The 26,678-nt window shown below is 45.5% G+C and overlaps 1 pseudogene across 1 annotated transcript in view; it reads right to left on the bottom strand.

Moving 5' to 3' along the window:
- Window positions 1-20,133: 20,133 nt before the first annotated feature.
- LOC147737224 (uncharacterized) overlaps window positions 20,134-26,678 on the bottom strand; it is a 170,951-nt pseudogene continuing 164,406 nt past the window's right edge. The window contains exon 2 of the transcript XR_015295593.1: window positions 20,134-23,918. The product of XR_015295593.1 is annotated as an uncharacterized LOC147737224 (transcript). The remainder of the gene's footprint in view (window positions 23,919-26,678) is intronic.

Below are 26,678 nucleotides of genomic sequence, written 5' to 3'. Positions count from 1 at the left end.
GACATGGAACCAGTCAAAGAGAGGTACTTCAACGCGCTGAACCAAGAGTCAAACATCTGAACAATAATCGAGAGAATAGTTGTAATAAACAGATCATATTGACCCCTCACTATATTTCTCTGGGGCAACAAGACCTCCTCAATAGAGGGAATTTATTAAAACTAATAGCTAAAATTCCTACCTTAAAGCATTTGACTACCTCTGATTTGCTGTCAATTGAATTTCTCAAGAAAGAAGAGAATAGTAGTACGGAAAAAACATTATCAACCTGGAAAAATGAAGATATTGTAGCACTAATAATGAATGCCAACCTGTTTGAAAGTTGGGGTATCACAATGACAAGACCAATAAAGAGACGATATCCCTCACCCCTACTAACTGAGCCAAAGATTTTAAAAAAAGAACTACAGAACGTACCTGCGTATTCAGTACTCCATAACGTAAGAGGAAAAACAAACCCCGCCAAAGATGCCACAGAGAGTATCAGAGAATGCATGGGCAGTCCATTTCAGTAAAATATTTGAAGATCATATAACATTCACGAATAAGTCAATTACTGTGAGCAGCAAGACTTTAATTGCAGTACTTACAGGGAAGAATCATCCAGGATTGTTAGATTGTGGCATCACCATAGCCCAGGAATGTCAATGCCATGCATTAAAAGATATTGCCAGAATATTAAAAAAGGGTCGCAATGATGGAGCCCCAGGCCCAAATGGCATCCCTCAGGCCATATTCAGGACGGATCCCGACTACTGGGCAAAATCACTACTAGGTCTTTATAATGAAATCACCTTAACAAATGCCCTTCTGACAAGCTGGAAGGGGTCAATCATTAATCTGATCTACAAGGGAGGTGACAGGGCAGATCCAGCAAATTATCGGTTAATTGCACTTATGGACGTAGAAGCAAAATATTTTGCCACACTAATCCTGGAGGACCTGGTGGAATGGTCTAACACAAATGGCCTGATTCCATTAAACCAAACTGGATTTCGTAAAGGTTGTGGCACCACAACAAATATTTTAGCCCTTGCCACAATAGCCGATAAATGCAAACGCCAGCGAAGACCACTACAAGTGTGTTTTATAGACTTTAAATATGCATTTGATCGAGTGAATCGCTGGCTATTATGGACCAAACTACATAACCTGGGGCTTCCGGAAACAATATTACGTCCCATTATACAACTCTACACGCATACTTGGGTCCATGTAAAAATGGCGAATGGTATTAAATTATCCCAAAAAATACCACCTGAGTTTGGATTAGAACAAGGGTGTGTATTAGCCTCCCATTTATTCAACCTTTTTATGGCCGACCTCTCACCTCGATTGGATCAAGCAAATGCACACCCGCCGCGTCTTGGAACATTGCCCATAACGCATCTCTCTTATGCAGATGACATTGTTTTGTTTAGCCTGACCCGAATAGGCCTACAAAGAGCACTTAATGGAAAGGGGCGACCACTCGGTCCCCCCGAACGTATGGTTGGGTGCCCCGATCCCCCCGGGAAGCCATTTTGAGCAGGGGCGTGGCTCGGCTGGTATGCCCGAAGCGGCGTAGCCGGGGCGCGCCTTTTCCCACCCAAGAGGGGTTGTCCTAGACACCTACACCGAAGACCACGCCCAGTAGGCGTACCGGAGGAGGGTACACGCCCTCCCGCAGAAGAATAAGTACAGCGGGAATCCGAAGAAGCGTCCTCTTGTTCCTGTGCTCTGAAGGCTGCACCCACTCGTCGCTCGTGAGCCCTAGACGGAACAAGCAGCAATTTTGAGAACTTGCTTGCTAGAAGCAGAATATTCGACATCATGCTGGCAAGAAAGCGGGAAAGGGTTCCGAGACGGACAAGGTCTTACGCCTATTGTCGAACCGGATGGCTAGCATGGACCGAAAACTCGGGCAAGTCCAATCGATCGGTAGAGGTTTGACGGAGGTCAAAAAACAGCTGGCTGCACTGAGCAACCTGGGTCACCCTAAGAAGGTAATAGGCCCGGCCTTGCCGGGAGTCGTCCCTGAGGGTAGAGGGAAACGGGTCAAGAAGAGGGCGGTTTCGGGGGGGGTCCCGGTTCCAGAGGTACCCCCAGTCGCCCCCCTCCTGCCGGTAGACAACCCGGTACCAAATCCAGATATGGGGCAGCCGATCCCGGTTGTGATTACTCCCGATAATGATGACGATATGCCTCCCGAATTGGCCATCCAGTTGGCAGCATGGCTCAAGAAGAAAGCAGGGGGATCAGTGGCCCCTGGAGACCCGGCCGAGGAGGCCAGACTACTAATCTAGCAATTGTGGCAGTCGAGAGATGCCGCAAAGGCGAATGTTCCTCTTGTTTCCCCACAGGTGGCACCAGTAGGACCTGCAGTTGGTCACGAGAAAACGGCGGGAACAACGGCCTAACCGGGTAAGCTCGCATTGCCAATGGCGGGGGAGGGTTCATTACCCTCGAGGCGGGAGAAGGTGGCACAGCACATCCCTTTGGCCACAAAAGAGTTAATATGGGGAGACAAATATTTTAACATGTTTTCATTATTAACTGACCATCGCGAGATGGAATATGCTAAAACCCAGAAGGATTTGTGGCACCCGAGCGTCTGGCGCGCCAAAATGGCGGAATTTAGGGTGGATGAGACAGTAACGAATTGGGTTAAGGCCTTTTCTATATTTACTGCAGTTATGGCGGAACGTAAACCCGAGGTGATGACTGAATTGACTTGCTATCAAAATCGTATTATGGATTTTTATTCAATGTATGAGGGGGAAGAATGGAAGGGTTATGACATGAAATTCCGGAAAGCGAAAGAATATGATGCTACTTTGACTTGGGATTGCCTGGACTCGGTGTCATGGCACAAGCAGCTCCTGCCAGGGGCGACAGGTACGTCCTCGCCAGGCGGGAGTGGGTCAGGGATCATCCGCCAAAAGCCCGCGGTGCCCTTTCGAGCGGGCGCCGGTGGGGATTACCAGCCTAAGACCGGCGGGAATGGCGGCAAGCGGGGGGTCTGTTGGGGCTTCAATCGAGGCAACTTTAACAGACCGCAGGGAACATGTAGGTTCAAGCATGTATGTGCGGGCTGTGGGAATTCCTCACACCCGGAGAGTCCATGTAGATCTAAAAATAGCGGAACGGGAGGAAAAGGAGGGTCTAAGCAGGAGTGAGCTAGGACGTTGTGACCGATTGCCTACACCCGTTGATCTCATGGCTATGACTCCTTGGTTGAACAAATACCCTGATCATGTATACGCTGGGGTGTTGAGGAAGGGATTCTTACATGGCTTCCACATCCCGGCGGGGGATTTTCGGGGGGACTCCTTTTGTAAAAACCAGTTATCGGTACAGCACAACCCAAGCGTGGCAGAGAAGAAAATAGCAAAAGAAGTCAGCTTAGGGCGAGTGGCAGGGCCTTTTCATCGCCCGCCGGTGGCGGAGTTCATCTGTTTCCCGTTAGGGGTTATCCCGAAGAAAGACCCGGGGGAGTTTAGACTTATTCATAACCTATCTGCTCCAAGGGGTTCCTCGGTGAACAAGGCCATTGACCCAGAAGTTTGTTCAGTGCGGTACGCATCATTCGATGAGGCCGTGGCAATGTTAAATCGCCTGGGCCCCGGGGCGCTGATGGCGAAATCAGATATCGAATCGGCGTTCCGGTTGCTCCCGGTACACCCACAGGATCAGCGCTTGCTAGGTTTTGCATTTCAAGGGAGTTATTACATGGATAAATGCATGCCTATGGGTTGCTCCATTTCTTGTGCTTATTTTGAAATGTTCAGCTGTTTTTTAGAGTGGGCATTCACCGAGGCCACAGGGCATACGCATGTTATGCACTATCTTGATGACTTCCTATTCTTGGGAGTAGCCGGCGATACGAAATGTGCGCAGGCGCTGCACGACTTCTGCATCCTCATGAGGGAGTTTGGAGTCCCATTGGCACCAGGTAAGACGGTTGGACCATCTACTTCACTGGAGTTTCTGGGAATTGAGCTCGATTCTGTGGAGGGATGTTTCCGTTTACCGATGGAAAAGGTGGCCAGGTTTAGGGCTTCCTTGTCGCAATGCCTGGGCAAGGAGAAAGTGACCCTGCACCAGTTACAACAGACAGTGGTTCAGCTTAACTTTGCTTTGAGGGTGATACCAATGGCCCGCCCCTTCTCACGCTCTATTGCACAAGCTATGGTTGGTCTCAAAGAGGGGCACCACCGTACGAGACTGTCGGCAGAGGTTCGCCAGGATATGCGCATTTGGTTGGCATTTCTGGCGGACTTCAACGGTCGAGTCGTGTGGAACAAGCCGCCAGCGTCGTCAGACGAACTAGGTCTGTGGACTGACTCAGCAGGGAGCGTGGGATTTGGCGCCATCTTTGTTAATCGATGGTCGGCGCAAACATGGCCGACGTGGTGGCACTCCAGCGGTCTCACAGGTAACATTGGGTTCTTGAAGTTATTCCCCATTTGGGTGGCTCTGATGGCATGGCCAGACGACTTCAGGGACCGCTCAGTGGTGTTTTGGTCTGATAATATGACTGTTGTCGAATGCATTAACCAACAGGCAGCACACTGCAAATGGATCTTGAGATTGTTGAAAGAGGTGGTGCTGCTTTGCATGAGACTAAATGTACAGTTCAGGGCGAAACATGTGCCAGGCGTACTGAATCATGCAGCTGATGCACTCTCTCGTTCACATATGCAGGCGTTCAGGGGTTATCTACCTACAGCGGACTTAGTGGCGGCACCATTCCCCGAAGCACTATGGCTAATCGGTGCCCCGGATTACAAGACCTCGTGGCAGCAAGCTTAGCTCCCAGGACAAGGAAGGCATACGAAGGAGCGTTTTGTTCCTATTGCACATTTTTGGGTCCGACAGGAAGTCAGAGCTGGGGTCAGGAGGAATCCTTCCTCGGGTTCCTGGTAGCGCTGCACAGAGAAGGCCGATCAGCGGCAACGGCCAATAGGCATAGGGCAGCCATTTCATTCATGGCGCAGGTGGATGGCATAAAAGACCCGACGGGTTCCTTTTTGGTTAAGAAGGCCCTTCGCGGCTGGCAGCGCCTCGAGGGTCGCAAGCAAGATGCGAGGCGCCCGATTGGCTTAGACAGGTTGTCTCTACTTGTAGCGAAACTAGACGAGACGTGCTCCTCCCATTTCGAAGCAGTTCTGTTCCGGGCGGCTTTCGCGTTAGCATTCCATGGGGCTATGCGGGTGAGCGAACTGGTCGCAAGGAATAAGAAAGACATTGAGGGAGGCTTGCGCAGGGATCACGTCCAAATTAGGGGTGATTCGATGGTGGTCTCGATAGCCGGTCAAAGACCGACCAGGGGGCTATGGGAAATAGTGTTGTCATGCAGCGCGCGCGAGGGTCCCCCACGTGCCCGATAAAGTGTATAGAGGAATACTTGGCACTAAGGGCGACTACATGGGGGGGAGTTTGCTGGGACAGAAGGATGGCACCCCACTGACGAGGTTTCAGTTCCAGAGGGTGCTAGCACTGACAATCGCTGCTGCGGGCATGCACCCGTGCGATTTTGGGACCCACTCCTTTAGGATAGGGGCTGCTACTGAGGCTACAGCCAGGGGTCAGAGTGCGGAGGAAGTGAAAAAGTTGGGACGATGGTTCTCGAATTGCTTCAGAAGGTATGTGCGATTGCACATGTTGTAAAGATCAATTGACATGCACTCACACTTCTTGTCTTTTGTTTGAATTACAGTTTCGCGAGCCTGTCACGCGGGCGGAATTTGTAGTCGTCCCAGCACCAGGAGACCACCGGTCAAGGACCACCGTCTGGAGAGAGAGTGGTATGGGTCGTGGGCCACTCATATGTGAGGCGCGCCGGGGACGTATTCAAAGCAGGTGACGCGACTCACGCAGCTGGGGAATACGGGTACAGAGTGGCCTTCCATGGGAAGGGCGGACTCTGTTTTGACCAATTCCAATCATTTTTTGAGGGTCTCTTAGGGCGGCAAAGGTCACCGCCATCTGTAGTCATAGTACACCTGGGGGGCAATGACTTGGTGACACTGGATAGACGAGTGTTGTTTGAACAAATTTTGTCTGCTGTTAGCTGGTTGGCTAAAAGAATCCCGGGGTGCACGATCGCCTGGTCCCACATGATTCCCAGGAAGGTATGGCGGGGGGGCCTTTCGGTGTCAGCACTGAACCATTCGGTGAAAAGGGTCAATAATAAGATTGGTAAATTGTTTCGCTCTTCGCAGTTGCAAAGCATTCCTCACGGGTGTATTCGGGGTGATCTCATGTATCTGAATGATGGGGTCCACTTGTCCAGGGAGGGGAATGATTTACTCATAGGATACTTCATAGCATGGCTAAGGGGTTTGAGGAAGCATGACCTTTAGGAGGAGTTGGGGGGGGGCGGATAGTCGGTCAACTATCCGGCCTGTGGCGGTAAGGTCATGATCGGTGAGCAGTAATTTCAAGGTCCCTAGAGGGGGGTGCCACCCAGAATGGATGGGAGCGCCCGGGGGGAGGCGGCCATTGGCCCCTCCCACGGGGAGGCGGCACCCACTAAGGATGGGTCGCCTAGGGGGAGACGGCCATAGGCCCCTCCCTGGGGGGGTAGGCGGCTAGATGCCCCTCCTACTAATTTCCCGGGGGCCGGATATCCGCAACGGCGGATGGAGAGTGTGGGGATGGGGGGGAGTCCACGCTGTCCTTCCTACAGATACCTCACACGGGAACTCGGACGACCTTTAAGATGGCGTCGAGTGGAAAGGGGGCCCCCACCACGACAAGGGAAGTTACAGTTGGCAATGAGGGTAGAGTACTCTGCGCATGCGCCACTCACACCGTGAGGGCGAGAGTTTTGGTAGTAGGGATCTGACACCGGTTAAGACCTTGCCGTTGGCCCTTAATGCTAGGATGTACAATTTTAATTTAGAATGTATGCATTTGCAGGATGTTAGACTCGGCTAGGAAGCCTTTGTATTAGAGATCTGTTAAGGTTAGCCAAAGAACATGTCTTCATCGAAATGTAATAAATGTAAAATTGTACATAATTATGAAACTTTTATTTAATGTTTTAAATTTTGTTTCATATTTTAATAAATACGGCCGGGAGGGTGACGCCCTCCCACCTTCCAAAAGTTCAAACCTGTGTCTGACTTCTCCCATCCTTGGGGATTGTGTTGGGAGGGGGTGGCGGGCATCCCGGCCATATGAACTACTGATGTTTGCCAATAGCAACACACTGGAGATTAACGAGACCAAAACAAAAACTATGTCGTTCACGAACAGCACACGGCATCAGTATCATTTTAAAATAGGAGAACAGCGCCTTGGAGTAGTAAATACCTATAAGTGCCTGGGGGTATACATCGACAAAAGTCTGAATTTTCAATCTCAGAAACAATATCTTGAAAAAAAAGGAAACGGAAATATCTATGCCTTCTGCGCTATCGCTAAGAAGTTATATGGTCCCTCATTCCCGCCACTAATCTCTGTGATGGCCGCAAAGTTACAACCGTCAATCACCTATGGAAGCATAGTGTTAAATGGAAATGATGGTGAAATCTTAGACTCGTTACAAATAAAGGCCTATAAAAAAGTCTTCAGATTACCCTAGTCAGCAGCCCCGGCACAGGTCCGACTTGAATTTGGCCTCTTCAAGCAGGAAATTGGGAGAAAATACGCAGCAATCAAAACATGGTATAAATTATGGCAGAATCGATCTAATCTGCTAAATGATGCCTTGTGGCAAACCCAGGAGGATCCAAACTCAAGCTACAGTAAATTTTTGAAAAAGGCATTAGATGACACCGCGACGAGGGATCTTTGGATGTAGAACCCTTCATTCCAAATCTTCCGTAGCGTAATAAACAAGGCGGCAAAACTGCAATCATTATTGGCAGACAAAGGTACCCTAGCAAAAAAGATCTCACAGTTGGATGGTTCTGCAATCCTATACATCTCTTCGACCGGCGGAATACCTCGGAGCAACATACTCGCCCCACTTGAAACTCAAGGTAATGGCAACAAGATTTGGGGTATTACCAAGCCTGGCTGAACAACCGTCGTGTAAATATAGGGGCGTCAAATCTTGTGGTTTATGTGGTGAAGCCTGGCAAGAAATTATCCATCTAATATGTGTCTGTCCCACCCTAAAAATGCAACGTATGGCAGACGCTCTTAGACACGCTCCCAATCTGACCAATTTTAAAAAACTGCTTAAAACTCACCTCTTTCAAACTCATGAATAGCTTACTTCTTTCCCACTCTGTTTCAGTTTCTCTCCCGCGCCAGGACAGTCTTGACTATCGGAGCGTGTTACAAAACCACATATAACATAACATATAACATTACTGAAAAAAGCTTTTAATGACAGAGGAATTCGAATGTGTGGAGGTGCAATTATTAGAGGATTCGGCACGACAGACCCTCAGCTGACTTGTAAAATAATGAAATTCTTACTGTATTATGAGACAAACTATGTGGCACTTCCCAAACAATATTGGTTAGAATGTTATGGTCATTTTACAAGAAATGTAAAAAAAAAAAAGATTAAAAAAAGGGGGAAGTTTGATGTGTTACAACTTGAAATCAATAACAATACGATGTTGTAGAATTATGTACAAACTTTAAATTGGCATCATGAGAATGACGACTCATCAGGTTTGGTAACAGTGAAACAGGGATTATTCATGGGTGACACACATGTCTCAATCACACCTTGATATTCTAATTGTTCAAGGATTTCCGCAACGGGAGATTTAGCCTCTCGCCGCTTGGGATATTGGGGTTGTGGCTGTGGCATAGACCGCAATGGAATCTCGTGTCTGGGAGAAAGTTTATCCCACTTGACTTGAATACGGTACAACGCAGGTGCAAGCACCAGAGCCCACTCTTCTGCAAAGTTCTGCGGACAGCTCCTTGGGCACAGTGTGCAGAAAAGTAGGGAGGGTCAGCATCTCCCCTCTCGGAGCGGCCAAAACAAAAAGCACGGGCCAGTCTGCCTCAGCTAACAGAATGTCATATGTAAAGGTCAGATAGTCCCAAAAAATCCCTTTTATTATACGTTAGATGTCACCTTCAATTAAAAAAACTATATCATATAGTCTGTCAGGGGGAGCCACCATAGTGTCAGTAGTTTCCACTGTGATAAAAGTGTCAGTTGCTGTCGCCTTCAGATATGGACGCAGTGCTTGCCGCTCTATTGTAGCCTCCACTGCGCTGTCGAGCAGCGTTAATGCCCATGTCAGGTTCCGAAGCTGTGTTCTCACCATCCATGGCATACCTTACGGTTAACGCATCTCATTTCATTTTCATAACTTTATTTCGATTTCACAAAGAAATCATAAAAGTATACATCAATATAAAATACCAACTACAATAAAACCATGGTACATATTTACATAATTCTGATTTTCATAAACATTAAATAACGGTTTCCAATCACAAGAGCTGATCTAATAAAACTCAGTACAGCATTACAGATGTTTGCAGTTGACAAAGATAATAGATAGTCATATCCTTCTTTATAATAGCACGATCCGAAGGATAATAGTAATGGTCTAATAAAAGTATTTCGTGGGACCTTATACAAAGTGCAAAAAAGAATAAGATGCAGGGTGTTTTGCGAAACCTTATTATTACAGGGGCAACAAGGTAGCTTCTCACTCCACCCCCCCTGCTTTGGAAAGGCAAAAAGGAAGTGTAGAGTACTAAGGCGAAACCTTGTCAAATAGAAACGCCATTGCGTATTCATAATATATGATAAATAAAAGGGTCGCACTAGTTTGCCCCGGACACGTAATACATATTCACTGTTCCTTAAGGTGCCCAAACTAGAACTATAGGCGTTTTTGATGGTTAACTTAGCATCCTTATTGATCATGCCAGGGTTTGTAAACATGTTTCCTAACCCAATTTTATAAAGGGTATCTCTGACATATCGAAGCCATGGGATTTCCCTATAGTACTCAAGTTTAAGGCAATCTAGTAGGATATCTTTTGTCAACTTCAGTTCCTCAGACTGCCAAACTTTAGACCATAATACTAATGGCGCTACATTTATAATGTCACTTGCAAACTCAATATCAACCTCCCCATATATTTGATGTGCTTGATGGGACAGATAGGAGGCGTTTTATAAATGTATTCTCCATAATCTGCAGCTTTTCACAATTTTGTGACCCCCAGACACCAGCACCATAGGTCATAGCAGAGACACATTTAGCTTTATACAAAGTTATTATTTCAGCTATACGTCGTTGTCCTAATTTACGGGCAAAGCGAAAAAGAGCTTCAATTGATTGTGTAACCTTTTGAACCTGGGCAACTATCAGAGGTTCCCAGTTCAATTTTTTATTAAAAAGGTTTCCCAAGTAATTGAAGTTGTCAACTTTCTCTATATTTGAATCCCTCACCATGTACTTGCGGATTTTAACACTTTTCGGACCGCAAGTCATGGCAAAAGATTTAGTAAAATTGACCCCAAGATCTAAGTTTCCCATAAACATATCAAAAGCATTCAGGCAAATCTGCATGCTGTTGGGAGTAAGGGTCATTAGGACAGTGTCATCTGCATATGACAACATTGGAATTCTTTTGCCATTAGTCTGAGGGAAATCAGCACCAGTTTCTAACAAAAAACTTTCTAGTCCGTTCGTGTAAACCAGAAATAAAAAGGGGGCTAAAATACATCCCTGGCGGACACCTTCAGTAGATAATATAGGTCTAGTTTTCTCTCCCCCAGGGCCATATCTAATTCTCACCGTTGTGGCAGCTTGAAGCCTGTGGAGCAGAGTAACCAAAGGCTCCTCAAACCCCATAGACTCCATCATCCGCCACAATTTACCCCTACATACCGTGTCGAAAGCACTGGACAAGTCCATGAATGCCAAATGAATAAAGCTATTTTTGGCACCCATGTACTTGCCCATAATCAGTGCTAAATTTAAACACTGCTCAGTGGTTCCTTTCCCTCTTCTAAAACCATATTGGGATTCTACAATAACCCCCGCTGACTCTGCCCATGTTTCAAGGCGAACCAATATCACCCTACCCATTAACTTACATTACGCGTCTATTAATGATATTGACCTATAGCAGCGTGGGCCAGACTTATCACCCTTCTTAAAATAGGTACCACAACTGCCTCTTTCCAAGAGGTCGGAATGGACCCCCGAATTATTGCCTTAAAAACATTCAAAAGTAATGGGGACCAGACCTCCAAATTATGTTTAAAAAGATCCAAGGGTACTGCATCAGGGCCAGGGGCCTTTAAAGCAGCCCCCTTGGTCAAAGCTAACTTTACCTCTGAAAGCGTTAATGAATCACTAAGTGATTTTGCTGACTCTATATTAAAATTATAATCACCCTCACCTGTGGTAGCAGTCAACAATGTCTCATTTGGGTTAAAGATTTTACTATAGTGAGCTACCCAGGAGTCTTCAGGTATATACACTTGAATGGTATTATCTTCCCCTGATTTTAAAAAAGGCCTATTTATTATCTCCCAAAAGAGCCTATTATCCCTTAGATCAACCGCTTTTTCCAAATCTTCCCATGCTTTGATCCGTAGATCATTTTTTCTCTTACTCAGTGCCTCCCTATATCCTTTCCTAGCTGATCTAACCAATTCTCTATCACGGGGTCTCGGCGTAATGCCTTTGTTAAATGTGTTTGAGCAGAGGAACATTCCGCATCAAACCATTTAGGCCCACGATCTTGTTTCGTTCCCCCTGTCTTTACAAGGTGTGAAGCAACATTTCCCAATAACAATTCAAAATTCTCAATTATGTGGTCTGGATCCGATATAGGTGTCAGACAAATTTCTATCTTATCCTGATTTTCCTTAAAGACATCCGCTTCCAGTTGCCTCACATGTACTTTGTCCCACCTTTAAGTAACACCCTGGTTTTGACTATATACTATAGGTTGTTCCACAAACTGGTTCTTCTCGAGAGCCAGGTTAAAACTCAAAGTTAGGGGGTTATGGTCACTAGCTGGGTTTGCCTCAATTCTAAAATCGTTCATAAAATGAGAGTAACCCTTAGATACCATGGCAAAATCAATTACACTCATTCTGCCCCCTGTACCTTGAAAAGTGGGTATATTCAATGCACCAGGAAAGCTAGACGTATCCAAGATACATAAATCATTATTCATGACAATACTATTTAGAGCCTCCCCTTGTTTTGAATGAGTAAAATGAGCCATAGGGTGGTCAGTTAAATCCATCAGACCACACACCCTAGATCCGCTGAACTTACATAACTCACAGTTAAAATCACCTAACCATATAATTAGAAGAGGGAAGACCCTGTTTGTCACCTTAACAATCTCTTCCTGTAGGTTATCAATAACTATGGTTACATGGGGATCAAATATATTGTAGTACCAATTTACAAGGAGAAGGGTTACCGGAAATAAGTCCTTGATCATAAGTAATTGGTACCAAGGTGATTCCACCACTCGGGTCACATGTCTTAAATTATGCTTTACAGAGATAGCTGTCATAAGCCCACCCTTAGCTCTCCCTGCTTGCGATGGTATTGCACAGACATTAAACATTTGAAACCCATCCAAACTCTGATCCACAGTACTCCATGTCTCCTGGAAGCAGGCAATATCAAAAGATTCAATATAGTTTAGCCAGACAGGATCCTCTAATCTTCGCCCAAGGTTGGCTATGTTCCAAGAAATTAAACGGAAACAACTAGCCTCCACCCGATTACCTTCATTTCCCTGTAGTGATTTCTCTATAGGATGAGCTAGGTCACACCCATCTACCCTATTTTCTCTACCATTTGCTACCACATCAACACCGAGAGTATTTATATCTCTAAATGTACAAGGGTTGTCTCCACACCACTGATCTAAGTCAGGATTAAGATTTAGTTTATACATGGATCCCGTATTCCCTTGAGGAGCATTATCTCCATCTCTGCCATAAACTACAGGATCATTATGTTGTTCACAGCAGTTTTGGAGTAGATCACTAACCCAAGGGTCCTCTACATCATTTATGTTATTATTAGTTATTGTCTTCACCTCATCCCACAGGGTAGAATCATGGTGGGACACTGGCGCAGGCATAACACCCTCAACCAAAGAAGAAAGTGTAAACATTTTGTCCCAAGCTGGGATTTTTTGTTGGGAGGTTAGTTTCAGTCAGTCATTTAAATCCATAGGGGTTAACGGATCAAACATATTTGATAGAGGAATCTTCCAAAAATCCTTAGGATTTGTAGGGAAGTGGTTATTTGAATTAGAGTACATATTAGGGTGATTTTGCGGAGGGAAAAAATTAGCATTTCTGTTAAAATGGGTGGGAATAAACTGGTTCATAAGTTGTTTCCGATGATAGGGAAAATCCAAACCATGTCTCATCCGAGGTTTAATCGAGGAGAACATCATGTTTTCCGGGTAAAAGTATGTCAAATTTCGGGTTGACACTCCTCCATTACTATTACCCGGGAACCAGTCACTAATATAAGTGACCACCCTATGATCCCGAAAGTTGACAATAATCAAATCACCCTCTATATTTTTAGGGCGTATGCCCACCAAAAAACACCTTCTAACTGAGAAAATGTCTCCATTCAAGTGTAAAGGTAATGGTCTATTCAAACGTACCCAGTGAATGACTTTATTTTTTAAGCTATTATTTGATTCCACATTTCCCTCTGGGACAACAGGAACGCCTGTTAAAATAACAACAGAATTAGATGAGTCTGGGGGCAAATCTACTGTATTTTTATAATTAGATTTACCTCTATTAGAGGAATTTATTTGAGTAGAGGGTAATCTATTGGTGTGAACGGGCTTCAAAACCACTGGACGAGACTTTTCTTTACTTGTGGCTTTCATAACTGTTGAAGCTGATGTGCCTGCTAGTGTGATAGAGTTCTTATTCGCAGGCGCGTTATTCGGTTTCACAGTAGAAGTGTGTTGCCTACATTGATTGCTTTCAGATTGTTTATTTATAGTTTTATTTTCAATTGGAATAGCTGGAGTAATTGGATTTGAGTTCTCTGATAGAGTAAACTCTGGTAAAAGACGATCCAATTTTGTATCCAGCATTTTAAGCCTTTCAACTAGAGGGAGAATAAGAGCCTTTAAAAGACTTTCAACAGCCTCAAGAAGCCCATCATTAAGAGTAGATTTGCGATCCATGGCAAGTTTCTCTGTTATTACTTCTTTCCCCACTATTAACTCTTTCCCGACTACATCTGCTGGAATTTCTTTGGGGACAGCTACCCGTGGCGGCTTCCAAGGGTTGCCCGACCCACTTTTATTTTTCCCTCCCTTCCTCCTTCTCTTCCTAACTGGAGAGCGTACCGCTCCTCTGCTCTCTTGTCTTATTTGATTTTCACGCGGTCTACTTGGTTTAGTAGTAGATTGCGGATCAAGCAGCGTGACTATCTCAGTTTGGATCTTCAGGGGTGGAGGTAAGATGTTACTAATAGAATGGGGAACAGCATCCAAAGGTGAGGGGGTATTAAGATCTATAAGGTTATTTGATGCGGCCGTGGGCAAGTTACTTTTACCCTCCACAGCTGCATCCAAGTCTTCCAATAATGGTGGGTTTTCTTGGAAAATTAACGGAATGTTATCAGTGTTAAACAATTCCGCATCAGCCTCAGCATACGTGCTATCAAGTACTGAAGTGCTTACAACAACCTTCTTGTGATTAAGAGGGGCCTGTCTCTTAAGGAACTCAATTGAGAGGCGACGCTCGGCCCTCCTTTCAGCTAGAGCTAACTCTCTATCAATATCTTTAGTAGCTCTAGTAAAAAATTTATCAAGGGGGCCGAGGATGGATACACTCACACAATTAGGTAGAGAATTGGGAATCGGGCTAGACATTCTTAAATAATAATACAGTAATAAATAATGTCTAAAAAGAAAAAGAAAAAGGGTTGCTAAACAGGAGGTGGGCAAGTTAAGTCAGCCTACAAACAATTCAAATAAGAAATAAAACACACTATTTCATGAATTACTATCAGAGGAACTCAGGGGTAGATAGGAGTACAAGCCTAATAATAATAAATAAACTAAAACAAAGCTTATCAGAGGGGGGGCCCTGCCCAAAACAAAGCTTATCAGAGGGGGGGCCCTGCCCAGCCCCCTCCGGCCCCGGACGGCCACAGACGGTCCCGCCCTTGTCCCGGGCTTCTCCCGGGACACTCCCGCGCCGCGGGGTTTACACTTAACTTAAATACAGGGCTGAAGTGTGGAGGCGGGACTAGGCTAGCAGGGAGAGCGGCCAGGTGACGGGAGGCGGGGGGAACCGGGGCTTCTAGGAAACGAAGTCCGGACCCCAAGCGCTCGCAGCCCAGCTAGCAGTCAGTTCGCCCACAAGCACAGTCCAGGTGTCCCTTGAAGAGGAGCAGTGCAGCGGGACCCGCAGAGCGGGTACCTCAAGTCGCGAAGAAAAAGGAACAGCTACAAGGAGCCAGCAGCAGCAACCAATACAACGGTGAGGTGTCCCAGAGAAAGCAGCTTCCAAACACCTTTTCAAATGTGGAGGCGGGACTAGGCTAGCAGGGAGAGCGGCCAGGAGATGGGAGGCGGGGGGAACTGGGGCTTCTGGGAAACGAAGTCCGGACCCCAAGCGCTCGCAGCCCAGCTAGCAGTCAGTTCGCCCACAAGCACAGTCCAGGTGTCCCTTGAAGAGGAGCAGAGCAGCGGGACCCGCGGAGCGGGTACCGCAAGTTGTGAAGAAAAAGGAACAGCTACAAGGAGCAAGCAGCAGCAATCAATACAACGGTGAGGTGTCCCAGAGAAAGCAGCTTTCAAACACCTTTTCAAATGTGGAGGTGGGACTAGGCTAGCAGGGAGAGCGGCCAAGTGACGGGAGGCGGGGGGAACCGGGGCTTCTGGGAAACGAAGTCTGGACCCCAAGCGCTCGCAGCCCAGCTAGCAGTCAGTTCGCCCACAAGCACAGTCCAGGTGTCCCTTGAAGAGGAGCAGCGCAGCGGGACCCGCGGAGCGGGTACTGCAAGTCGTGAAGAAAAAGGAACAGCTGCAAGGAGCCAGCAGCAGCAACCAATACACCGGTTAACGCAGCAACTTTCTTTTTCTGAAAATGAGGGCGTTAACGTGGCAAGTCGTCCTGCTTGCCTTTACCATCAGATGGGCGGGGCTGCTCATGTCCTTGAGGGGCACACCGACCCCTGCGGTGTTCTCCGCTACCAGCTTGCGTGCCCAATATTTCCTGTGAAGAACGAGGAGAACGTTGCTCAGGAACCTGAAATCTATCAGGAGACCTAATTCTTGCTTGGTCGCGCAAATCATAAGTGCGCTCAGTAGACACTGGTATCGGCGACGCCGTACGCGACACCTGTTTTTATTGCTGCTTCCCCTGTTTTTTATTCTTCCAATTCTGTTTGGGAAAATTTGGACGGTTGTCTTTAGTAGACTTTGCCATCTGAGTCTGCGGTTGAGTTGCCGTTTTAGCAAAAGGCTTAACACCCAAACTATTGCGGGTACCGCAAGTCGTGAAGAAAAAGGAACAGCTACAAGGAGCCAGCAGCAGCAACCAATACAACGGTGAGGTGTCCCAGAGAAAGCAGCTTCCAAACACCTTTTCAAATGTGGAGGCGGGACTAGGCTAGCAGGGAGAGCGGCCAGGTGACGGGAGGTGGGGGGAACCGGGGCTTCTGGGAAACGAAGTCCGGACCCCAAGCGCTCGCAGCCCAGCTAGCAGTCAGTTCGCCCACAAGCACAGTCCAGGTGTCCCTTGAAGAGGAGCAGAGCAGCGGGACCCGCGGAGCGGGTACCGCAAGTTGTGAAGAAAAAGGAACAGCTACAAGGAGCAAGCAGCAGCAACCAATACAACGGTGAGGTGTCCCAGAGAAAGCAGCTTTCAAACACGTTTTCAAATGTGGAGGTGGGACTAGGCTAGCAGGGAGAGCGGCCAGGTGACGGGAGGCGGGGGGAACCGGGGCTTCTGGGAAACGAAGTCTGGACCCCAAGCGCTCGCAGCCCAGCTAGCAGTCAGTTCGCCCACAAGCACAGTCCAGGTGTCCCTTGAAGAGGAGCAGCGCAGCGGGACCCGCGGAGCGGGTACTGCAAGTCGTGAAGAAAAAGGAACAGCTGCAAGGAGCCAGCAGCAGCAACCAATACACCAGTTAACGCAGCAACTTTCTTTTTCTGAAAATGAGGGCGTTAACGTGGCAAGTCGTCCTGCTTGCCTTTACCATCAGATGGGCGGGGCTGCTCATGTCCTTGAGGGGCACACCGACCCCTGCGGTGTTCTCCGCTACCAGCTTGCGTGCCCAATATTTCCTGTGAAGAACGAGGAGAACGTTGCTCAGGAACCTGAAATCTATCAGGAGACCTAATTCTTGCTTGGTCGCGCTCAGTAGACACTGGTATCGGCGACGCCGTACGCGACACCTGTTTTTATTGCTGCTTCCCCTGTTTTTTATTCTTCCAATTCTGTTTGGGAAAATTTGGACGGTTGTCTTTAGTAGACTTTGCCATCTGAGTCTGCGGTTGAGTTGCCGTTTTAGCAAAAGGCTTAACACCCAAACTATTGCGGCCAATGGTCTTATAAACCTCCGCAATATTTCTCGGTAACGCTTGGGGTTTGTCGACGTCTGGAACAATGTGCAAAGCATTCGACACCTGAAAGTTACCCGCCTCTCCCTTTACATTACAAAAGATGAGATCAGCAACATCGTCAAACACTCCAACGAGCCTCATTCTGTTGTATATGAATTTAGGACCCTAGTGTGATTTTCCCGATTCATGCCCATATATAGGTATAAATCACTCTCTCCTTATATAGGCATAGAAATCATAACCATATTTAGACTTAGCCTATGCAGTACAAATACGGCATGGCTACTTCCACGAATTCCGAAAATCCACAACGATTTCTCGGAAAAACCCACCTTCAGCAGTCAGGGACTTCCCCTTGCTTGAATATTGATTTATCTGAGAACTTATGGAGTTTTCAAAGAACTGAGTCTTTGATGATGTTATTATGGCCAACCTTAAGTCAAACTAGGCACCTTCAAGGTATAAATATGCCCACACTTGCCCAGGCAAACTCACAGTGGTTTGGAGCAGTTCGACTATCTACCTACATGACACAGCTCGCCGAAGCAAGTGCCGAAAGAAGCCAACCCTCCAGCAGACGCACTGAGAGCGACGCTGTCTTTTCTCTTGCTGAGAAATCCAGCTCCAGTGTTTCCAAGCTACCCTTGCGGCTTGTTAGGAATCAAGTCCTGAGAGAGAGATACCAGACCTCCTTCATTCTAAAACTAAGGTACGGAGCTGATTAGACCCTTAGAGAAACCTTGAATAGATTCTTGGCAAAAGAATACTGAAACTAAGCTACACCTCACTTACTTCTTCCCTTGTAGTAGACCTAGGTTATGTACACCGGGGTAGGCATATTTTAGAAGCACCAGTTGAGTACTTTTAGTCTTTATTTATTAATGTATGTATTCTATGTATTTTATGGCTTAGAAACCATGTCATGCTTTTACAGTATTATTTTATAATACTCTTTGTACTGTACGCATTGTATTTTGCAACCAGTATTACGATTGTAGCAGTTAATTTCTCCTGCATGAGGCAGAAGACTGTTCAATAAATACTTTTTATTGAAAATGCCCGTCTCTCTATTTCTCTGCACCTCTGGTGAAACGAAGCATGCACGATTGACTGAGTGAAATAACTATCTATTATTTCCGCAACTCTAGAGATACATTTCTTATTCTTGGGAAGCAAAGTTGTCATGTTTATGCGTTTGTCAGAAACTAATCCCTTCTTGTTTATTCGAGAAAGTTTCTAGTGACCTCTGAGCAAGCTGGCACTCACAATTAAGTCTAATATATTCGATAGAGACCTAGTCGACCTCAGTAATACGTCTAATCTATAGTATATGATATTCCAATGCGCAGAACCTATTGGGAATATAGGAACTACACTACAATTCCCAACTTGACAGCCGCCTCCGGACTGTGGTCATCCTGAACACGCTTGATCACAGAGGGCAAGATAGTCATAGACGGCGTGCCGAAACACTTCACATATACTGCTTCAAATACTTTACCCCAATTCTTACAATCTGTTACCTCTAGCAATAAGTGTTCCTGCAAACTAATTGTGAGAATCCTGTGTTTTTCCACAGGAGTGGTATTAGGAAACACTGCTTCCAATAAGGCATATCGTACTTAGTTTGGGGGTGCTTGCCCATTACCGAATTAACCAAATTAACAATGACGGAAGAAATGGACATCCCGGCCGGTCCAACTTGTTGCGCTGGAAGAAACATAATGAACTAAAGCCCTATGTACCCCAACAAAAGAGGTATAAAGTTGACACACGTCATCAATCGGGCATTGGGATAACGTGGATATGGTGTGAACCCGGCTAAGACTGGCCAAGTGGCCCCAGGAATTGACAAGGGACCTAACCGTACCGGAGTTACGGTGTGGGGGAGGGTGCCATTAAACCAAACACGATGCTGCCATGCCAAAATTGGAATCTCTTGTGTCCTATATGGAGTATAGTTCACAGGAATCGCAGTGTGAATGTATGTATGGAACGTATCCTCATCCGCATTTATTGCAGGAAATATAACCCAAGAGTAGAAAAGCTCAAAGGGCTGAGCTATGTCAATATCACCCATAAGGACATAGAGAAGAAAAACAATTTATAATTTGCAACACAAAAAGGGTAGTAATTCAAAACGTGAACCTTTTTATAAATCTCAAGCTTGAATTACCCTATAACACATTCATATAGGTAGGTTAATCCGTCATGCCTGTTAACCGGAAACAGTGGTAAGGGTATTGTGGACATATAAAGCACTACTCAAGATGTTGAGCGCCATGTTGAGGGGAATCTGCTCATGCACAGAACTATGCGCAGGAAACCAGGACCTCAGTGTATTGTGGTGTACCTAAAACCCACCTCAGTGCCCAGAACCCCTATCCAACTAGCATCAGTGCCTCATTCGTTCTCCGTACTAAAGCGAAGCTACCAACGATTAGACAACCCAGAACAAGTGACTTTGGGACCTCTCAGGAATAGTGGGAATCAAGAACACTATTTCATTTTTATTCTCATAAATGTCCACAATGTGAGTAATCAGAGACAAGGTATAGTTTAAAATGTGTATTTCAACTACGTGCTCTAAGATGCAGTATCATTGGTAACATCAGTAAAAAGATGCATAAAATCAATACAATCAGCATTGTTACAATTCCATAAAATACAAAGGGAGAAATCATATTATAATGATAGTGGAACCAGGTCTATAGCGCCTTGTGTACCCCCCTCCCCTTGCTAGGAGCTAGGTATTATAATAATAGAAGATCTCTAGGTTAAAACCGGGAATCCCATACCTCCAAAGTCAGCTGAAGTGAATCAAATCATCAGCACAGCTCTTTGTCGATGGAAAGGTTTTTTCCAAGTGCTAGTCTCATGCATGCAGTGCAATATTAAAAGCACCTGAGTTTCAGAAATGAGCAGCTGTGTTCGTGTTGTGTCTAGAGCATGGATCAATCAACCTGCATCAACAGCATACATTGTTATTTTAACCTTGAACACTTTGTGCAGACTTGAGGTCGCAGTGTGAGTCTCGAGATGTGAATACCAGACCGTTCTCATGTGAAGGAAAAGCAAGCAGTTTGTCTTTATAAAAACAGAAACCTGTAGTGTCGTGTGCAAAAGCAGCAAAATGGCGTTTGAGCAACTAACTCACTTATGCTAATATAGCAATGTGTGCAGGCAGAACCGTATCCTCACTACACTTTTACAGGTAGCATGAACAGGAACTCTTGGATGTTTTTCTTTGTAATTCTTCATCACCAAATAAAAACCACCAGTGTTTCTTTCCTTTTATTCCACATTGTGCTAGTCTCCCAGTGGATTTCGTGTTATATCACGTTGTTTTTTTCTATGTGTACCGAAGTGAACAATCACTAGGAACAGACACTTTTATTATTCTACAAATCTTTGTTTTTTTTCTTTTCTTCTAGTCGAGTCTTCATTCATCTGGTATTTGAATATCCCACATAATTATATATTTTTTCCTGTAATTCCTTCATCTCACAATAATGGCACTGTTCTGCTACTGTCTATATCCTCAGATGAGTCAATATTATTGTTAATGTTCGTAAGTTCTTTCTGAATTCACTGCATCTCTAGGATTATTTCTAAGTGAGTTAAATGAAGGTGTGTGTTCGCTGAGGCTATGTAGGATCAGAAATTGACAAAAGCTCGTCACACTTTTAGTGCGATTATAAGGTTTAGCCCAGGTGTGTTTGCAATTGACGAAATCACTTCTGAAATTAATTGCAATGCCCATTTTTACTCTGTGTATGTTAGTTGATGTATCCGTAGGTTTAATAACTGACTGAAGATATTCACACATTCACTGCACATGAAAGGATTTTTCTCTGTGTGCATTAACTGATGAATCCTTAATGCGAAAGATTTCCTAAGGGTACTTTTACACCCACTACAGTTGTACGGTATTTACAGAGTGTGTGTAAGCTGATGTCTATATAGGCTTGATAATTGACTACATTTCCTCACACATTTATTGCACTTGAAGGCTTTTCTTCTGCGTTTGTTCGCTGATGCCTGTTTAGGATTGATAATGGACTACAGCTTTTCAAGCATTCATGGCATTTAAAAGATTTGTTTCCCCTTTGTGAGCTCGAAGATGATTTCTTAATGCTGAAGAGTAAGTAAAACTACTGCCACATTCATTACAATGGTAAGGTTTTTCCCCAGTGTGTATTCGCTGATGTCTCCGGAGGTCTGTTAACCGACTAAAGCTCTTTACACATCCATTGCAATGGTAGGGTTTTTCCCCTGTGTGTGTTCTCTGATGTGTGTGTAGGTTTGATAGTTCCCTAAAGCTACTTCCACATTCACCGCAATTGTATGGTTTTTCCTCAGTGTGTATTCGCTGATGTCTCAGGAGGGCTGTTAACTGACTGAAGCTCTTTACACATTCACTGCACTGGTATGGTTTTTCCCCTGTGTGTGTTCGCTGATGTGTTTGGAGATGTGCTAACCGACTGAAGCTCTGCACACATTCATTGCAATGGTATGGTTTTCCCCTGTGTGTATTCTCTGATGTCTGAGGAGGTCTGTATTTTGACTGAAGCTCTTCACACATTCACTGCAATGGTAAGGTTTTTCCCCGGTGTGTGTTCGCTGGTGTCTCCGGAGGTCTGTTAACTGACTGAAGCTCTTTACACATTCACTGCACTGGTATGGTTTTTCCCCTGTGTGTATTCTCTGATGTCTGCGGAGACATGTAATTTGACTGAAGCTCTTCACACATTCACTGCAATGGTATGGTTTTTCCCCTGTGTGTGTTCGCTGATGTGTTTGGAGTTCTGCTAACGTACTGAAACTCTTCACACATTCACTGCAATGGTATGGTTTTTCCCCTGTGTGTGTTCTCTGATGTGTTTGGAGTTCTTGTAACCGACTGAAGCTCTTCACACATTCACTGCAATGGTATGGTTTTTCCCCTGTGTGTATTTTCTGATGTACGTGTAGCTGTGAAATCTGATTGAAGCTCTTTACACATTCCTTGCAATGGTATGGTTTTTCCCCTGTGTGTGTTCGCTGATGTGTTTGGAGTTCTTGTAACCGACTGAAGCTCTTCACACATTCACTGCAATGGTATGGTTTTTCCCCTGTGTGTATTTTCTGATGCGTGTGGAGGTTTGAAATTTGACTGAAGCTCTCTACACATTCATAGCAAAGGTATGGTTTTTCCCCTGTGTGTGTTCGCTGATGTGTTTGGAGATGTGCTAACCGACTGAAGCTCTGCACACATTCATTGCAATTGTATGGTTTTTCTCCTGTGTGTATTTGCTGATGTCTGTGGAGGTTTGCAATTTGACTGAAGCTCTCTACACATTCAGTGCAATGGTACGTTTTTTTCCCTGTTTGTATTCGCTGATGCTCTTTTAGGGTTTCTAATTGGCTAAAGTTCTTGACATATTCAATGCAATTGCACGTTTTGTCTCCTGACCGTGTTTCCTGAAGGGTCAGCATAGTTAATAAACCGCTTGCGTTATTTTCATATTCCCTGTATGTGTGTGATATTTTGGACACTTGATTTCCGATTTAACAACAAAATACAAGACTCCCTAAATACCTGCCACATTCATAATATAAGTAAGGCTTCCTTGTGGGTGATTGCATTTTTAGATTGTATAATGGCTTCGCATGCTTCGGGTAAAGCTTAATCTTCATTCCGGTAGGTGCAAATTGGGACAATAATCTGTGCTTTAGGCAGCAGAACCACTCGTTCCTTTTCCCTTCAGTTGTTTGGCTCCACTTCGTTGTGCTTTTCCCTGGTGCCTTTGGTTTGACTAGAAAGAGTTTGCAATACACCTAGAGCACTGAATGATGGTCTGTTGCCAGTTTAGATAGCGAAGCACTGTTCTAGCCATATCATGATGATGAAGCGATTTGTAATGTGTACAGCTACTCCAAAGAGTGTCCAGGGGCCAAGCACAGGTCTTAAAAGAAGGTTAATCAGGTTGTTTCAAACATGGACAAAAAGCCAAGTTTTCAACTTTTTTTAAACATTATCATGTTGCTAACAGCTCAAAGCTGAAGAGGGAGTTTGTTCCAAGCTATGGATTCCAAATATACACGAGACCTTCCTCCAACTCTCATACCGGCCTCATGATCAAAGCTGGTGTTAGACGATTTTTTATACAGCAGGTGGTTTTTCAGTTTTGCTACCTTAAGTTTGTTGAGGTCATTTCTTCGTCTTGGGGTATCGAGGTGCAGATCTCAGACTCGTACACTCACTGAATTGCCATTGACTGCGTCTTCCTGGATCTTTCCTCTGCCTCTGATTGCACTGAAGTTTTTGGAGCATTTTATTTTTGATAATTTCTGCAGGTTTGATGGGTTATCTTGATTATTCATAATCAATCCGTGTATTTAAGGCTTATTTTCTGTTGGATGTAAAGAAATGCAATATTACTAAATGCAAATGTAATAGAATGTGAATACACAATATTTAACCAGCTGTAGAAGACATCTCTTCTCTACCATATTTGAAATTTAGTAAGGAACATTTTACCATACATATATATTTCATTAAAACTGCGGTTGAACATGTCACATCTTATTTACTTCTGAAAAGGCAGTGATTTACCATTATTCACTGAGTAACTTACTAAAGAAAGGGCAGTCACAGAGCACTCATGCTACAGGTACAGTTTTAGGTAGATATACATGGACAAGATTTCATTTAAACAGAACAGATTGTGGAAAAAGAGAGGAATCAGGAAGCACTGCCGTTAATTCAGTTTCAGAAAGTAGCTTCCAAAGGTAGCGCTTCAGAAAGTGTATAACAAAGGTAACTCTTCAGGAAGTATTTAACCAAGGTAACTCTTCTGGAAGTGTATAACAAAGGTAACTCTTTAGGAAGCGTATAACAAAGTTAACTCTTCAGGAAGTATACATGACAAAGGTAATTCTTTAGGAAGTATATATGACAAAGGTAACTCCAGACACCTTCTTCCACGATGCTTTCATGTTCACACTGGATCAGCTCAAATGCCAACTCCTGCCTTTACCTTGCAGTTCATTAAGGGCCTCACTACGAGTGCGACGGCCCTCATGATCGCCGTACGCCCAGTGGCGGGCCAACTGCCACCATCCTGGCGGTCTGACCGCCGTATTATGAGTGTGGTGGTAGGAGGCGGTCTGCAAACACCCTGAATATGTTGGCAGTGCCGATGCCGACATCGCCGAGCATATTACGTCTGCATATCCACCACCCTTTTCATGGCGGGACCCCACCATCAAAAGGATAAAGGCCATGCAGGTAAAGGGGCCCTAACAGTTCCCCGGCCGATTCTGCTCCTGGGGTTGCATGCGGGGGGCACATGTTGTGCCACCCCATGGAATTGATCTCTGCCAGGTGTACATGTTTTGCATGTGTAGAATCACACACTAGTAAATGTAGCGCACGCATGCTTCGCCTTGTCAGTGTGTGAATGACCGCTTACTTGTGAGTAAGTGAGAATTCACAGACTCCAATATGACTATTTCTGACACTGGAAACAGTTAGAGTTTCACTTCAACAAAATGCGGGAGTAACTCTAGAAATCTGAGTTTCAGGTCATTGCTGCGCTAGCGCTTAGGGGCAAATATTATGCTTATTGCTGCAATTGTTTTTACGGTCCACGCACCTTTTAAAAACTGTTTTCTGGCACTTGCTAATTGCGCGCTGACTCCCCGTTCCACCGCAGCGAATTGATGCAGATTTTTTGTGGAGGGAGAATACAGTGCATAGTATTTCCTGGTGGTGCCATTAGCGGGCGGCCATCTTGGCAGGGTGACGCTCCAGCCTTTCCAGGAACCCTGACTACTTAAAGCTTCAGGGCGCCAACGCGCAGGATCTAGAAATCTGAGTTTTAGGTCATTGCTGCGATAGCGCTTAGGGGCAAATATTGTGCTTATTGCTGTAATTGTTTTTATGGTCCACGCACCTTTTAAAAATTGTTTCCTGGCACTTGCTAATTGTGCGCTGACTCCCCGTTCCACCGCAGCGAATTGATGGTGATTGTTGTGTAGGGAGAATACAGTGCATGGTATTTCCTGGTGGTGCCATTAGCGGGCGGCCATCTTGGCAGGTTGATGCTCCAGGCATTCCAGGAACCCTGACTACTTAAAGCTTCAAAGCGCCGATGCACAGGATTTAGAAATCTGAGTTTCAGGTTATTGCTGCTCTAGCGCTTAGGGGCAAATATTGTGCTTATTGCTGCAATTGTTTTTACGGTCCACGTACCTTTTAAAAATTGTTACCTGGCACTTGCTAATTGCGCGCTGACTCCCCGTTCCACCGAAGCGAATTGATGCTGATTGTTGTGGAGGGAGAATACAGTGCATAGTATTTCCTGGTGGTGCTATTAGCGGGCGGCCATCTTGGCAGGTTGGCGCTCCAGCCATTCCAGGAACCCTGACTACTTAAAGCTTCAGAGCGCCGATGCGCAGGATTTAGAAATCTGAGTTTCAGGTTATTGCTGCTCTAGCGCTTAGGGGCAAATATTGTGCTTATTGCTGCAATTGTTTTTACGGTCCACGTACCTTTTAAAAATTGTTTCCTGGCACTTGCAAATTGCGCGCTGACTCCCCGTTCCACCGCAGCAAATTGATGCTGATTGTTGTGGAGGGAGAATACAGTGCATAGTATTTCCTGGTGGTGCTATTAGCGGGCGGCCATCTTGCCAGGGTGACGCTCCAGCCTTTCCAAGAACCCAATCTACTTTAGGTCACTTGTCACCACCGCGCAACGGACACGCGCAGCGGAAACGCCTTAGAAGCCCCGGAGAGGCACCTAAGGGAAGCCAGTCTGCGCCAGTCCGCGCCCAGCCGTGCCCAGGTCCCATGAACCCTGGTCATGTGGCCGGGAACCTAATCACCTATGATTCCCCATGCCTACATGAGCTAAGATCGGTCGCCAATTTGAAATGTCTGCACTCCATGCGCCTCACTGACACTATGACCAATTGCACTCATTGCAATTGGGAGTTACCACCTGACACCATAGGGAGACACTCCACTTATAGCATATGGAGGATGTTCCTCCTCAATTGTAGATCACTGCCTAAACACCATACTGAGTTAGCCCTTCTAATAGAAGAACATAAGCCCGACGTACTCTTCCTAACGGAGACTTGGCTCCAACTGAAAGCTGACCCAGC

Source organism: Lissotriton vulgaris, chromosome 1_1, assembly GCF_964263255.1.
Source record: "Lissotriton vulgaris chromosome 1_1, aLisVul1.2, whole genome shotgun sequence".
Lineage (NCBI taxonomy): Eukaryota > Metazoa > Chordata > Amphibia > Caudata > Salamandridae > Lissotriton > Lissotriton vulgaris.
The sequence above is the reverse complement of the archived record's forward strand: the minus strand, read 5'-3'. Positions and strand labels throughout refer to the sequence as shown.